Here is a 6624-nt window from a genome sequence, read left to right as displayed (position 1 = left end):
TGTCTTTCGGAAACCTTTGTCCTCCCTTTTTTCCGAACAAAACGGGGACTATGGAACACTGTGGCATGCTCGATATTTATATGGTACGGTTTTAAGGTGTATTAAATATGATTTTAATCTAAACTTTGTTTTCACGCCCGTAATAACAGACTTTGAAAGCCATACTTAAAAACCTCACGCAACAGTGCGCCATCTAGTGAGACAAAAAACGATAGCCCTCATTAAATGACAGATTTCGCATACAAAAACTGACATTTGATTGCGATCGCGAGCGTCAGAAACGTTACGCAATACGGCCTCTGGTCAATTAATAACTCTTCTTTGGAGCATTGTAACTGGTATCCCACCGAAAACTGGCAGATTCTCGAACAAGACACCTACTCGCCGTGTCTCAGTCAACCTCGACACTGGCAGAATCATTAAAAAATTAATGGAGCCACTTTCTCCTAAATTTGAATTGAATGGAATCTTTTGCGCATCGCTTTAGTTTTTACAAACCTGTAACTAAATTTCACAAATAGTAGTATAAGCATCGGTGGTTCAGTGGTAGAATGCTCGCCTGCCACGCGGGCGGCCCGGGTTCGATTCCCGGCCGATGCAGTAACTTTTTGTTAGTTATTTTGTTATAGATATCAGTTTGATTTATTTATTTTAATACAATTCACAATTTTAGTAACGGAAATATAAGTTGTGTCTAATTTTATTGAAGTATAGTAAGGCACTGCAATTCGAGACTTGCCCCCCCTGTTTCACTTATTGATTTAATTTACATGACGGATAAATGTGATGCCGTATCTGTTTGTTTTGTTCGAATAGACGAAGACGGCATCACATTTATCCGTCAGTTAAAGTTAGTCAATGGGTGGTGAAACAGCTCCTTGACGTTTTGACGCACCTATTCTTTGACGATCACTCGCAGGACCAAGGGATAGAGAACTTGCCTAAATTGAAAATACAAACTGAAATATAGATGCACAGAAAAACCAGAAAAATAAGACCATCACTGGGAATCGAACCTCGGTATTCCGTACCGCGTGCTATACCGCTACACCACTGATGGTCAACGGTACCGACACGAATTTCCCCTATGCACCTCATATCTCAGCTTGTTTGTTTCTTATATAGCCACTTAAGCAGTGACGCTAGCGACATCTATGCCGTAGCCCTCATCGAGAAACTTTTTTTTTTTTTTTTTCGGCACTCCATTGGAACTAACCGCTCACCCGGACAAGAGATATCGTTACTAAGCAATCAAATTAAGATTGGTTTTTTGGAATCTTTTTGTATTTTTTATTTCAATTCCAAATTTTTACTTTTACGGTCATCCCGTAAAACCTAAATTGAAAATACAAACTGAAATATAGATGCACAGAAAAACCAGAAAAATAAGACCATCACTGGGAATCGAACCCAGGTCCTCAGGTCAGATCGGACCTGGGTTCGATTCCAAGTGATGGTCTTATTTTTCTGGTTTTTCTGTGCATCTATATTTCAGTTTGTATTTTCAATTTAGGTTTTACGGGATGACCGTAAAAGTAAAAATTTGGAATTGAAATAAAAAATACAAAAAGATTCCAAAAAACCAATCTTAAGAGAACTTGCCAATTTTTCAATGTTCAATGGATCGAAAGTCCTTTTGATTGTTTAAGAATTTCATGTACCCAGTGTCACTCGCGTCATTAAGTTAAGACGAATCCAATAACGTATAATTTATCAAAATCGGTTCAGCCGTTGACTAGTTACGAGAGGACTTATAGGAATAGACATACTTATATACATACGGGTCAAACACATTTAATAACCCTCTGTCGTCGCAGTCGGGTAAAAAGGCATGTCAGCAGCATATTAGTCAATTTTTGTAGAATAAAGCTATTTTTATGTACTTCCGCGGGACTCCATACTTACCAAATTTCATCTTGATTAGTCCAGACGTCGCTTCTGCAAGTATGCAAAAACTAAATATAATCGGATTATTTGATACCTGATGCTTACAAAAAGTACTGCCGAAACCAGGGATTGAACCAGGGACCTTTAGATCTTCAGTCTAACGCTCTCCCAACTGAGCTATTTCGGCCGATATTGATGATAGTAAAATACTTGTTTACATTAGAAAGTATTAGTTTCAATGAAATTGTTGATAAAATAATATTGTATTCAATTCATCAAAAGTATTGTTCATTACTTGTTTCAATTTTAAAACACGTAACCACAATTTAGCAATATTTCTCAAGTTTGTAAGTAGTCATGTAACTTGATGCTGCCATCTAGTGTTTATGTGGTTAACTACGTCGTTATCAAGTCAGGAACCTTTTTATTCAGTTCTTTTGTTTAAAAGTTTCGCTACTCGCCGCTAGATAGCACATTAGTCGTATGTCACAAGTCTACTTAATAAATAATTACCATACTTATATTTTGTTCACAAACACCAATAAATACATAATAAAATATAAATGCGAAAGTTTCAGTTTGTGAGTATACGTACGCGTGTGTTTGTTACTCCTTCACGCTAGACCTAAACAGCTAGATAGATCGATTTGGATGAAATTAGGTAAGTATGAAGATAGATCGCAGGACGTCTGAAATGACATATAGACTACTTTTTATTCCAACTTTGCTTGAGATCAGTTCATTCAGTTATAATCCAATTCCAAACGCGACACAAATTTCAAACTAGAAATGGAGCCAAAATAAATCTTTCTTTCTTTCTAAACGGACCGGACCTCATGATAGGTAGGTACCTACTAGCGCCAATAATTAAGCGCCAGCCAGCGCTAAAATCCTCATAATGAACTCGTCATTTTATATTTGCATTTTATGAATAAATTCTACGAGGCTTCGTAATTTTGTTCTTTAAATAAATTTAAGGGAGATTTATAATTCTTTCAAGTGTAGGTAGGTATAGGTAAAAAAACTTGTGAAATAGATTTACCCTAATATGGAGCCTATGGAGGAATATCATGTGAAATTAATTCTTAGTTACCTACCTAGTATGACCCATAGAAACGTCATTGTAAACACGGTGGGATAATCCCCTGTAGCAGGATGCAGGCACGTTGGTTGTTGTTGGTGTTTGAGGATCCGTGGAACAAACATCAGCTTTACGTCGGACGTAGGTATTACGAATGTATAATTTCAGCAAATTAAAATTAATCAAACATAGACAGTTTCCGGCCAAGTGGTTAGAGAACCTGACTACGAAGCTTGAGGTCCCGGGTTCGATTCCCGGCCGGGGCAGATATTTGTATGAATAATACGAATGTTTGTTCTCGGGTCTCCGACGTTTAATATGTATTTTAAGTATGTATTTATCTATATAAGTATGTTTATCCGTTGCCTAGTATCCATAGTACAAGCTTTGCTTAGTTTAGGACTAGGTCAATTGGTGTCAAGTGTCCCATGATATTATTATTATCATAGATATTTATCTATTTACGAGTTCGTACATTTATTTGCTGCTATTTAATTACATAATTATCTTAGAGACGTTATCCTAAACGACGTCGCTGTTCTTCCAGGTATTATAAACGATTATTTATATCTTCAAATTACATATCGATGGTGGAAGTCTCAATTGACGTAAGGGACAAAATGCTACTTTTCAGGAGAGCGAAAAGAAGTTTTTGGTAATTTTCAAACCCTCACAGCATTGTTAATGTTTAACTTAGCAGGACGTTATAATTACGTTAAATCTTGAATTTTCTTGCTTTTCAACGTGAAACTATAGATATTTTCGTAAAAAGCTTAATAAGAAAAATAGCTGTCCCTTACGCCCGTGACATACGGGTGTCATAGCCCCTTACACCCATAAACCTTAAATAAATAAATAATGTAGTAACCGATTTTTGGTCTTATAGGACATTTTATATTTTATTTGCTACATATTTGGACGTAAGTTCCTGTAGAAATTTAAAAAAAAATGGTGAATTAACTCAAAGAACCACTTTAATTATTTAAAATAACGCGCAAAAGCCATAATTTTGTACGTCCCCTTAAAAAATATGTAATTTGTAACATTTTCTTTAAATGGACATTATAAGTTAAAAGTTAAATAAAACTCAAATAAATTTTATAACGTTTTAAACTTTCGTGATTCTCACTCATAATCAAAATACCACCAACGGGACTTATCACGCTAACACACACGAGTAATATTTACCTCGACGTTTCGGCAACATTGCAGTGGCCGTGGTCACGAGTGGACTGAAGTGTGGGGTGTCAAGTCTGCCTAGCAGCGCGAGTCCTTCGAACTACCCGCACTTGATCATTAATAGTACCAGCACTCGTATCACGAACTACCCGCAATTGGTGATTTTTATTTGTCACCTCATCACACCGACTCACAACACTCATCCCGACGTCGACACTTATTAATAACAGGATTCCACGAAGATGAAAGCTTATGTCCATCGTCCCGGTTGACATTTTTATGCTTTTTTATTTCAACTGCTTCACGTACCATTCTTGAGTAGAAATGACGTTCCGTGGACAGAATTTTGGGATTGTGAAGCTCAATCCAGTGGTTTGGTCCCGACTCCAACGAATGCTCGGCTATGGCTGACTTGTTTGTTTATAGCTGAGAGGGTCAAGGAAGATATTGCAGCTGTTAAAAATCGCCAAGTAAATAAGTTTTTATCCCGGAAAATAGCATAGTTCCGGGGGGTAGCGATAAACGAACTGATGATGTTGTTGATGACGATGATGATGAAATGGTTTTCACTACCACCACTGGCGTACTAACTCTGCTTGCTTGCATTATTGCTTACATGCTTGCTTGCTTGCTTGCATGCTTGCTTGCATGTTTGATTGCATGCTTGCTTGCACTATTTCTTGCACATTTGGGAGTATTCTTGCTTGATTTGTTGTTTGCATGCATGCTTGCCTTCTGGCTTCACGTTTGCTTGCATGCATGCTTGCACTATTTATGCTTCCTCTAACACACTGATTGCAGCTGTGAGGGAGTGGGACGCCAGCCCGCTTCATGAGCGCTGGAGGTGATACCATAGACCTGTCATCGCGGGATCGGGGTAACCCGCGATGTTCATCTAACCCAGGCCGATAAAATTGCATGTTTGTTGATTTGATTGACAAAATTACATGCTCACTTGCAAGCCTGCTTAGGTGGTTGCTTACATGCTTGCTTGCTTGCTTGCTTGCTTGCATGCTTGCTTGCATGCTTTCTTGCACGCTTGCTTGCACTATTTCTTGCACATTTGGGAGTATGCTTGCTTGAGTTGTTGTTACAATCACTACAAGTTCTAAAAACCATCTGTTTTGATGCCTCCTACGACCTAACATTAACAAGGTATTTTAATGAACTAAAAGAAGCAAGCTAGGTATTTTAATTTAAGTTACACCCATAAAGTAACCTCAATTTTTAAAATGTCTGTTTGTTACTGTCCCTTACGACCAACAATTTACTCTAGTTTTAGCTTTTGATGTCCCTTACGCCCATAAGAGTATTCCTTATTTTATAAGTTGCTGTTGTTTAATGCCCATTACGACGTACCAATTACACCTTTTTTTTAAATGTCTGTTTGCTACTGCCCCTTACGACCGACAATTTACTCTAGCTCTTGCTTTTTATACCCCTTACGCCCATAAAAGTATTTATTATTTTATAAATTGCTGTTTTTTAATGTCCCTTACGACGTTCCGATTATAAAATTTTTAACCCTCACCATACATAATTAATTATACAGGCCAATTATTATTACGTATGCATCATCATCTCGGCCTATATACGTCCCACTGCTGGGCACAGGCTTCCTTTATTAGGATCTGTCAGGACAGCTTAAAATAAACAAAGTAGCTAAGAGAAATTTACCTCAACATCCTTGACTGAAATTCCATTACGGAAATGTTAGCTCGACGTCAAGCCATTAGGGATCCATCAACTTAATCTTCTTTTTTTGTTTTGCTTTGGCATCTTATAAAAAATACGCGTGTTGACAAAAAACAAACGTAGGCAATCAAATACGTCCTCCGTGTTTGACGTGTCTGACACGACTGACCGAATGTGCAATGCGCAAACGCTCGGCGCGTGGAAGGTAGGTAGACGCGTTAGTATTTTGATGTTAGGTACAAGAAATAGGTACAGGCGGTAAGGTTACGGCCAACAACTTCTTGCTTTTTTATCTTATTCGTTATAAAATGTTGGGGTGTAAAGGGCAATGAAACAATAATTGACCCATACGCCCTTTTATTATATTTGTTGTTTTTTTTTTAACGACATGAGCCGAGTCGTAAAGGACATATGAGACTGCCACAGCCCCTTACGACCCAAATATTAAAAAAATAATACATTTACGCCATTTTTCAGCTCAAATATTTTATCTCATGTCCCTTAAGCTATTTTATTTTAAAATAATAAATGCTGATAACAGCAAAAGTAAGGGGCGTATCGTAACTTGAATACTACCAATCGACAGAGAAAAAAAAACTCTAATTTTCTATGTTTAAAAGTGATTTTCGGTATTTTGTCCCTTACGCCAATTGAGACTTCCACCATCGATATGCATCTCAGCATTTTAAGTAACTAAACCCTCGTTAATAATAAAAACGGAAGTGGGTTTATTCAAAACTTTTGCATATTTAGACCTATTTCTTTAGTAGTATACTGCTAGC

General features: G+C 37.3%; 2 non-coding genes across 2 annotated transcripts; one reads left to right on the top strand and one right to left on the bottom strand.

Annotated features, from left to right (window-relative positions):
* The first annotated feature begins 529 nt into the window (after window positions 1-529).
* On the top strand, window positions 530-600 carry TRNAG-GCC (transfer RNA glycine (anticodon GCC)). Its single transcript has one exon. It is a non-coding gene; the product is annotated as a tRNA-Gly (tRNA).
* A 1401-nt stretch (window positions 601-2001) lies between these two features.
* TRNAF-GAA (transfer RNA phenylalanine (anticodon GAA)) lies at window positions 2002-2074 on the bottom strand. Its single transcript has one exon. It is a non-coding gene; the product is annotated as a tRNA-Phe (tRNA).
* Between the last annotated feature and the right edge of the window lie 4550 nt (window positions 2075-6624).

The sequence above is a fragment of the Choristoneura fumiferana genome, chromosome 17 (genome assembly GCF_025370935.1).
Source record: "Choristoneura fumiferana chromosome 17, NRCan_CFum_1, whole genome shotgun sequence".
NCBI classification, from domain to species: Eukaryota; Metazoa; Arthropoda; class Insecta; order Lepidoptera; family Tortricidae; genus Choristoneura; species Choristoneura fumiferana.
The sequence above is the reverse complement of the archived record's forward strand: the minus strand, read 5'-3'. Positions and strand labels throughout refer to the sequence as shown.